The sequence below is a fragment of the Petaurus breviceps genome, unplaced genomic scaffold, assembly GCF_028583685.1.
Source record: "Petaurus breviceps papuanus isolate PSGF00001 unplaced genomic scaffold, PetGlider_PUasm1.0 90700, whole genome shotgun sequence".
Classification (NCBI taxonomy): domain Eukaryota; kingdom Metazoa; phylum Chordata; class Mammalia; order Diprotodontia; family Petauridae; genus Petaurus; species Petaurus breviceps.
In genome coordinates, this window is record NW_027187315.1 from 9,725,426 (window position 1) to 9,735,748 (window position 10,323).

The window sequence follows — 10,323 nt, forward strand, 5'->3', positions numbered from 1 at the left end:
AGTGCTCAGCAGGGGTCCTAACAAAAAAAAAAAAAAAAAAAAAAAAAAGGCAACCGCCGCCAACTGCCAACCACAGGACCGTTAGCTCGGCTTTTCACTTTCTCTTGCTCTGCTATGTCAGCACGTCCATGGGGCATGGGAGATCTTTAAATCCCATAACCCTTACATGTGCATATAAGAAAAGCCCCAGAGAAACAGTCAGAATTTCCTTGAGACTAAGATCTGGTGGCAGAACAGTTACAAAAGAATGGAGAACCGAGTCCTGAGAACTTGTGGTGGTGGAGCTTCTTCTGAACAGGAGTACAGAAGCCCAGGAGGCCAGAATCCAGAGCCAGGAGCCCCAGAGCCCAGAGCCAGAAGGCCAGGAGCCAGGAACCCAGGAGCCCAGGTGACTGAAGCATGACTGGGATGCTGCTCCTGCCTTCTGCAGGAGGAGAAGGAACCCAGGAGTTTGGAATTCCGCTACCCAACAAGATAAGGACTGTGCAGCAAAGCAGGGGCACTAAATGTTTCCTTGCTGCATCCCACAGTTTGGGACCCAAGGGGAGGATGGAATTGTGACTATGGTGGATGGAGTGAAGTGCCATGGCCCCAAGGAGTCCACTCTGTTGGTTTTGTTGCCCAGCCCCCTCTCTGGACTTGCAAGCAGGGGCTGGAGCAGTGTGAGGAGAAGGACATCTCCCTCCTCCCAAGAGAACTTTATTTGGACTCTTGTTTTGGATTGATGTGATAATGCAATGTACTTTGTGTTTGTTTAAGGCCCTGTGGCCACTTCAGTAACTTTAGTTATGTGTCTTGAAAATGTGACCTAAGAGATGTTTATTGCTAATTCAAATGTAAATTGATTATGCTATGGGCATGAAAGATCTTGGGGCCGAATGTAATATAAATGAAAATTTAAAGATCTTCCCTTTGATAGGCTTAAGAGACTCTGAGAACCTTCCTTGATTTGAAAATATACTCTGCCCCCTAATAGGCTGAATGTGGTCACATAGAGCCTGTGGCAGGAGGCTTGGTTTTCAGGAATGCCCACACCTTGATGCTGTGTGATTGGGGAGTGGGTAAAGAGGGTGGTCACATTCTCTGACCCCAGGAGAAGGCTATATAATCCCTGATGTGAGGTTTTGCTTTGGGGCTCACTTCGAGAAGTGTTGTGTGATTTGACCAGATGAGACTCTGGGCAGACATTGAGAGCTCCCTGGCTTTGAAAATCCAGATGTTGATGTTTCCCTCTCTGGTAACTGTGATTTGGTATGGATGTAATGGTTGGACAGTTTGGAAGCCTGTCTGCTTGATCTGTTTCTCTGTCTTGATAATTCTGTTTGTATACTCTGAAGTTCAGGGTGCTGACCTTTTTCCCCTGAACTAGCTAAAAGATATATGTTTGATTGATTAAAGTAAGTTTGTTAACCCATTTTGAGTTGCTTTCCTTTAGCAGCCACCCTGGGGATGCTGGGGTGCTTGCTGCTACAGTCTTCTTCTGGTTTCTTTCATTTTTCATGAATACCAGTGAAATACTCTTGCTATATAATTGACCCAATTTCTTTTCTGGTCATAAATGTGGCATCTTTTATAATACTTCTTGCATACAAGTCAATGTTAGTAATATGGTACCACCTCTTAAAATCTACTGTGCTTCTTTCTGGTACCCTTTTAGGTCACCTTCAGTTTTGATTCTTCTGAGATCATGGTATTCCATGAATCACAACTATATAACATCATTAGGAGAATACCAATGTTAACAAAATGTTGAGGGTTTTTGTTGTTGTTGCAGAGGGAATGTATCACAGAAAATCACCAGTATCTCCTCTTTCACTCCAGTATTTGATGAAGTCACTGTTTTTACCAAGGTTAAACCCTGGGTCCAATCCTTTCCTATCTTTCTTAATAAATTGTGCCCCTCCTCTTATCTTTAATGTCTCTCTATTGACTAGTTCTCTGCTGCTGCAAAAATCTCCCCATTCTTAAAAATAATGTCACCAGAGCCTGCCATGCTGGCTAGCTATCATTCTATTTCCTTCCTCCTTTTCATAGCTAAATTCTTTGAAAAAGCCATTTTCAGGAGACCAGCAAAGGATTAAGGAGGAAGTCACATAGCCCAGTTCTCCCCAACAGCTGCTCCAACAAAGAACAAATTCCAGACTTCAGTCCTCACAGTCGAACTGAAACTATTTCCTCTAGAACTATCTGGGTCTTCTTAATTGTCAAGACAAATGCTGTTTCTCATTTCTCACCTTTCTTGACTTCCGTGCAGCATCTGATGTTATTAATCACCTTCTGAATTCTCCTTGCTCTTCAGATTTTCATGGCACTGCTCTTTTGATTTTCCTCCTGCTGTCTGCCTACTCCTTAGTCTCTTTTGCTGAATTTTTGTCATGCCATGCCCACCAACTCTGAGAATACTCCAAGACTTTCTCCTGTGTCCACTTCTCAGTATGTTCTCTCACTTGATGTTCTCATGAGATGCTGTAAGTTCAATTATTATCTTCAGATTGATATTGTTTATCAAATTATTGTGTAAAATAATCTCTGTATTTTTATCTATCAAAGAATATTGGTTGATTTAGCATAAGCATGAGAAATACATACATACATACATATATTAGTTACATTTTGGTTTATCAAGTCAATTGCTTTTTTGTACTACACAATTAACACAGTAAGATCTTATATTCTCTACAATTCCCAATTAATTGTGTAATTGGAAAGATACAGTCAGCTGAATTAGGATCATCCACTGCAGCAAGGAGAATCTTAGTTCAAAGAATTTCAAATTGATCAATTTCTCCTACTTATTTGTATTCCTTTATTTAACATTCTTTCTAAATGAGTTATTATGGGATAGCCCCATGTCAATATTAGAGAATGGAAAAGGAAACACATATTCAAGACTTAGGTGTCCAAAATAAGTATTAAGAGGTAGCCATGCTGAGGGGTCCTGTGCAAGCATCTTCCATGTCACACAATCAATTCCAAAGTTCTTAAGAGAGACTTTGAGAGTGTCCTTATATCACTTCTTCTGACCACAATGTGAATGCCTGCCCTGTGTGAGTTCTCCATAAAATAGTCTTTTTGGCAAGTATACGTTTTGCATTCAAACCACATGGCCAGCCTATTGGACTTGTGCTCTCCAAAACAGAGTTTGAATGCTTGGCAGTTTAGATCAAGTAAGAACCTCAATGTCTGGTATCTTATCTTGCCAGGTGATCTTCAGAATCTTTCTAAGACAATTCAAAAGGAAGAGATTCAGTTTCCTGGCATGGCACTGGTACAATGTCTTGGTTTAACAGGCATACAACAATGAGGTCAACACAGCGGCTCTGTAGACTTTCAGTTTGGTAGTCAGTCTAATACTTCTTCTCTCTCACACTTTCCTTTGGAGTCTTCCAGACACTGAGCTAGCTCTGGAAATGTGTATGTCAACTTCATTATCAATGAATATATTTCTAAAAGTACACTACTCAGGTAGATGAACTTATCCACAGCATTCAAAACTTCTCCATTTGCTGTAACTGATGGTTCCATGTATGGATGGTGTGGTAGTGACTGATGGAGTATCTCTGTTTTCTTGGTGTTAATTGTTAGGCCAAAATTATCACAAGCAGCAGAGAATCAATCCATACTTTGTTGCATCTCAGGTTCAGAGGCTGCATTGAGTGCACAATCATCTGCAAACAAAAAGTTGTGCACCAACACTCCCTCCATTTTGATCTTGGCTTGTAGCTTTTTCAAGTTGAAGAGTTTACCATCAGTGTGGTGACTGACCTTGATGCCACTTTTGTCTTCATTGAAGGCATTTGACAGCCTGGATGAAAACATTATGCTAAAAAGCATGGGAGCAAGCACACAGCCTTATTTCACTTACTTAAAGCTTGGTTAGACATCAAAGATACCAAGGTCATTCACTGCATGATGACTCTGGAAGAGAAAGTGAGGCTGATGACTTCCTGAAATTCTGCCTCACTTAAATCCAAGTTATGCATGAATAAAGGACTTTGCCCACACAATTCTACCATTTTACCTACCTCAAAGCCCTGTGGTGACAGGAAAGTGACAAAGCAGCAGATGAAGAAATACTGGAAGTCACAACCCTGCACTCAGGAGGCCACAGGGTCATCTTCTCACTGAGCTGTAATAGCAGGGGGATTTGGCAGCCCCTGGGTGTGTGAGGGACCACACTGCTCACCTCCTGATATGAGGAAGGCGCTAAAAGATTTCCTAAAAATTATCTGCTTCACCTAACCTAACCTTGGCCTACTTTAAAGTGGAAGGTGGGAATCCCACACTTGTGTCAAAATACAGAAAAATATACAAAAACTTTTATAAAGATGTTTCTATTCATATCTGTGGTACATGAAATGTGTGCACGCTCATGGGCAACATGAAATCCAGTAGACATGAAAGATGAACAGCTCTTGTTGCAAGGGAACTCAGCAGGTGTCACATCCAAATAGCAGCCCTGAGTGAAACAGGGCAGGCAAATGAAGACCAGCTTATCCATGTAAGAGCCAGATATACATTTTTCTGGATTGGCCACAGTGATGTGGAATGCCATGAAGCTGACATATATTTTGTGATCAGAACTAATGTATTTAATAAGCTTGTCTGCCTCCCCAAAGGAGTGAATGACAGGTTCATGACAATGTGACTGCCACTTGAAGGAAAATTCCATGCCACCATCATCAGTGCATATGATTTCACCATGACGAACTCTGATGAGGTCAAAGAAAAATTTTATGAAGGCCTGGAGATCCTCATCATCCATGTGCTGAAAGAGGACAAAATTGTAATTCTGGGTGACTTTAATGCCAGAGTAGGCACAGATGATCAAACATGGCAGGGAGTACTGGGGAGGAATGGAGTTGGAAACAGCAACAGCAATGATCACTTATTATTGAAAACCTGTGCATCTCATGACCCAAATCATTAACATTATCTTTCATTTACGTAAATGCAATAAAACTTTGTGGATGCGCTCTTGCAGCAAACATTGGCATTTAATAGACTATGTTATTGTAAGGAGAAGAGACAGACAGGATGTGAGAGTGACAAAGGTAATATGTGGCACACAGTGATGGACTGATCATAGACTTATCCTTTCCTAGATACAAAAGTAGTAGCCCCAAAGAAAGACTTAAAAGGAAGACCTGAAGACTTAATGCCAACAGATTACAGCACTTCTCTGAGTGTAAACAGTCAATAGCTAGCTTGGAAGAAAAACTGAGCCAATACACAGTTGTCAAGAGTGGAACAGAAAAAGAATGGGCAGCTTTCAGAGATTTATTAATCTGGTCCAGAACATTTACAAACTTCAAGATTGGTCTAACAAAAGTGAGAAGAAAATTCAGAAACTTCCAAATGAAAAATGAGAACTCCACAGAGTTTACCAGCAGGATAGTTCATTCCTCTCCAAGAAGGCAATGTTTATTTTCACCAAAAATAAAGTGCAAGCAAAGCTTAGGAAGATTGAGGTTTGTTGGCTCAGTAAGAAGGCAGATGAAATTCAGTTTGTATGCTGATAGTTACAATCCAAAGCACATTCATGGTGCACTGAAGGTTATTTATGGGCAAAAGATCTGTGGTACATCCCAACTACTCAGTGCTATCCCAATACCCCAAAATTGCTATCTTTGGAATCAAAAGGACTTAGCTTCAAATCTGGACCACTGATTTTTAAGTGCATTGGACAATTTTGGGCAAGTTTTTTCACCTCTCTAGTCCTCAGTTCCTATACTTGTAAAATGATGGGGTTGGATTTGATGACCTTGGGGTCCCTTCCAGCCCTACATCTATGAATTTATGAACAGTGCCTTTTACATTGGAGGTACTCTTGAATTCTTGAATGGAAATTTCACACCTGCCAGACTTTTTCAATGGATTGACCACAACCTACTGATTTGTCCTAGAGCCAGTCAAGTACATTCTGTGTTTGTCTTGCTTGCACATTTTTCAGAGCAGCACTGTCCCTGAATCAGGGCCTTGATGAATGCTTCTTAATGATGATCAAACTGCCACCCTGAGAACAGAAAGGCTTTGTGAAGGAAGCCTTTTATCTGGAGGAAGGTATTTGCTGTTCTTTGGTACAAGAAATAGCCTGGCATGAGCTTGCAGCCATACAACATGTATAAAGTAGGAGGGGCACTTTTCATAAAGAGTCATTCCCACAGCTCTCTTTCTGAGGCACCATCATATCCTACGGGTCATGTCACTGGAGCTGAGGGTCCTGTCATATAAAATACTCTGAGTGGATACTTTACTCCAGGCACAGAGGATGTCTTTATTACCTGGAGCACCAGAGAAGCTGTTTTCTGGCTCCATTCAAAGGAAGCCTGGAAAATGTATTCAATGAAAAGGAAAAATAGGAAAGTACTTAACAATATGCCAGGGCAATTTTCTTACCACTTTGCCACTTTTCTCTTCTAGAGTGAATAAATAAAGGGAGGAGGGGTTCTCAAGAGTGATACAGACTTTACTTTGAAAACTTCTGAATAAAATTAACATAATTTCTCCATTATAAACTACAGTAGCTAGAAATCACATTATAGACAATGTAGGTAGTGATGTGGGTGGACACATAGGAGGGGAGCTGGGGGAGTGGGAGCATTCAAAGTAGAGCTAAAATAATAAGCCTGTAAGACTAAGCATGGTGATGAGGAGCTCACCTAGGGACTCCTTGGCTTAGAGTTCTGATCATGCAGGTGAGCAATCGAAATGGCAAGAAAGGTCAGGGCTTTGCAGTCAAAAAGCTAAGCTCCAAGAGGGAGGTCAATTAGGCATTGGCGCAAGATGTGGAATGGAGTCATGTTGTAGTAATGTCTTTGATAATGGCAATCCCAAATAGACTAGCTCATTTTTTCATTTGATCAGGAAAGAGCAATATAGAAGAGGAGTCAGCAAGCTACTTCTTTTTTGTTTTGTTTTGTTTTTTTGCTTTTTGGAGGGCAATTGGGTTATGTGACTTGCCCAAGGTCACATGGCTAGTTTTTGTGTTGTGTCTGAGGCCACATTTGAACTCAGGTTCTCCTGACTCCAGGGCCGGTGCTCTATTCACTATGCCACCTAGCCGCCCCCAGCAAACTACTCCTAAGAGACAAATCCAGTCCACAGCCTGTGAGGTAAGAATGGTTTTATACTTTTAAATGCTATAAACATTGGGATTAAAGGCAAATGCTATAAAATTAATTAGAAATATAAAATGATGAACAAAAAATTTCTTAGTTTGCAAGACTTATAAAAATAGGCATTGGCCTTGATGTAGAACCATAAAATCTTTATATTAAGAAAGACACTTAGGAGTGGCTAGGTGGTGCAGTGACTGGCCCTGGAGTCAGGAGGACGTGAGTTCAAATCTGGCCCCAAGTTCAAATCTAGCCTCAGATATTTAACACTTACTAGCCATGTGACCTTGGACAAGTCACTTAAACCCAATTGCCCTGCTTTCCCCCTTCAAAAAAGCCACAAAAAAAACCACTTAGGGATCATTTAATCCAATTCTTTTATTATACAAAAGAGGTCATGAAGATAACAGAAAATGAGTGTCTTTTAGAAACCAGGTCTCCTGACTCCTATTCCAGTGCCCCCCCCCTTTACATTATGAAAGTAGGAGAGATATTGTATATCTTGACCTTCAAGTTAATATGTCAGACCTCTGTTGGTCTCTGAGAGGTTGGGGAGGCTCACTATAATTGATTCTTCCTCTATAAGTCCTTGCAGTTCCCTGCATCCTAAAGCATGTGTTATAGTGTTACTCCCCATCTCATTTATACGTTGGGTCCTCCTGGGGATATCTCAGACACAAGGCATTCTATTGGTCTTTTGATCTGTACTCTTAAAATTATAGAGTGTTTACTCTGACTCTAAGTAGAGGACATACTTAGCTCAAAGCAAAGACACTTATTGAAAAGGCACAGTAAGAAAACTAGCAACCAAGCATTTTCTCCAAGAACCAGGGGCATACTGTCCCTTATACATAGGGGGAAAAGTGAACTGAGAGAAAAATGTAGGGAGCATAAATGACCAAGGCATATGCAAGGAGAGACAATTCACTCCTTTGAAGTTTCAGGGCTGCAAGGTCATTAATGTACTCACATTGATCCTTCCAACTCTGGCCTCAGTTTCCCACGGTCACTGGTGGGTGTTGATGCACCAAACCTTTCCAGGTGTCATTGTTGTTTTTCCTTGGTTCTCAAAGAGGACCAATAATATCAGGAGGGTGATGTCTTGACTTGCAAGTGAATTAGATTTCAGTGAGACGAAGCTGTGCGAAGTCATCATCCCCTCTCTCTTCTTCACAATCATTGGAGTCCAGTGGCAAGACATATGTCTGGATGACTGGCACTGGACCAGAAACCTTACAGGTATTGCTTTATTGTATGCTGATGGCTGCTACTCTATGGATTCTTCTTTGCTGTTGGACTGTGGTCACCAGTACCCCCAGCTTGAGTCTCTGTTGTTCACTTTCAGAAAAAACTGAATCACATGCTCAAGGACTAGCTGGTGTCTTGGTTCTAGGGCCTGCCATTGCCTGAGCAGGATCCCAGCTCCAGGCACCAGAATCTCAACTCTTTTTTACCTACTAGTCTCAATTTCAAGGCCTGAATCTTGAACAAGGCCTCCTTTTTTATTTCTAAACTCTAAGTGTGTCCATTTATCTACATCTATAAGTAGCCTGTGAAAAAGGACCTGATTGTCTTTGTTAATCGTCATCCCTTTCTGATCTTTTCATACACAAATGAATCACTTAAAATTTCATAACATTATTTGTTGTTATTGTTCAGACCTTTTTCAGTCCTGTCCCACCCTTGGAGTTTTCTTGGCAAAGATGCTGGAGTGATTTTCCATTTACTTCTCCAGTTTCTTTTATGGATGAGGACACTGAGGCAAACAGGGTTAAGAAGTGATACACATCTAGTAAGTGTCTGAGGATAGATTTGAACTCATGAAGATGAGTTTTTTTGACTCCAGACCTAGTACTCTATCCAGTACACCATCTAGACTTTATAACCTTTACAAGCTGTAAATGTGCCACTGGAGTTGACCATTAGAGTACAAGAGGAACTTGGTACTTTGCTCCATACTCACATCTGAATTGGGTAACAGGAATGATAAAAATGATCAGAATTCTCTGGGAGAGGGAAAGGATTTCTTTCATAGATAGACTTTCATTTAGGATTTCCTAGACTGAAGTTAATAGTTCAAATTGCAGTCAGACTCACACTTAAATGCACTGAGGGAAATATGGTTTTGGTAAAAGAAAGTTGTGTTTTGTTGACATGTACCCATAGTTGTGCTGTATACCAGCTAATAAAGCTGTCTGAATGTCAATCTAGGCAGTGAGGGGACAACTAAAGAATGCTGGGGCTGGAGTGAGTCGATTTGCCCACAAATTTGTGTCAGAGGCTCATGACTTCTAATTTCTTTTTTTTTCTTCATTTATGCAGTATCTTTCCTTGTCTGTAACCTATTCACCCCACTAATCTACTTCCTCCTCCAATCCTCCACACCCCCAAATAGAAACCCTCTCTTATAATAAAATATACACGATGTGACAAAAAACCAACTTTGTGCAGTTTTTATTTTGTTTTTGTTATTCATCCTTCATCTAACAAGATTTGGTCACAGGGTGATGTCTTGACTTATGAGTGAATTGGACTTAAGTGAGGCACATTTAAGTTTTGGGAAACATGCTGTATATCGTCAAGCCTCTAGTTAATTGGATCTCATGAAGCAGGCAATGAGCTGCTATGGCCACTTCTAAGGAAATACGTGCTCCCCTCTGAAGGATTTGGTAGCTCAGGATGATGTAGGAAATCCTGGCTGATTACTTGTCCCCCCACTCCATGTTCACTGGGAGGGATGGTGTGAAGAGGGAAGCTGAATCAAACCTAAGTTAGATAGGATTGACCATTAACTTAGGACAAGTAACCCACTGATATCTTTAAAAATTCTGTCTCTCTTCCTTTGATTCTCTAGGTGGTATTATGTAACTGAGATTTTCCCATAAGTGGTTTGGAAAGGATGCTCTTCCTCCCACGTAGCAGCCAGAGGTATGGGTCATATGAGTGAGCTTGATCCTGGACCTCAGGCTACTTTATCCATTTTGTGTTTCTTTGCCTGATCATAGGTGACTGAACAGTGATCCTGAGACAGATTTGTCCAGCCTTGGAGACTGTCTTGGGAGTTTGAGAAATCAGAAGCTCCTGGGTAGTCAGATGATGCCAGCTGTAGTTGTAGGAGATACCCTCTTTGTGTCCTTCTGATGAGGTTTAGGCTCTGGGAACCCCCTTGAATCTTCCCACTTGATGAGGCATTTACCTGAGGCCA

At 41.1% G+C, this 10,323-nt stretch overlaps 1 pseudogene; it reads right to left on the minus strand.

Moving 5' to 3' along the window:
• LOC138144454 (WD repeat-containing protein 82-like) overlaps nucleotides 1–3,819 on the minus strand; it is a 34,082-nt pseudogene extending 30,263 nt beyond the window's left edge.
• Between the last annotated feature and the right edge of the window lie 6,504 nt (nucleotides 3,820–10,323).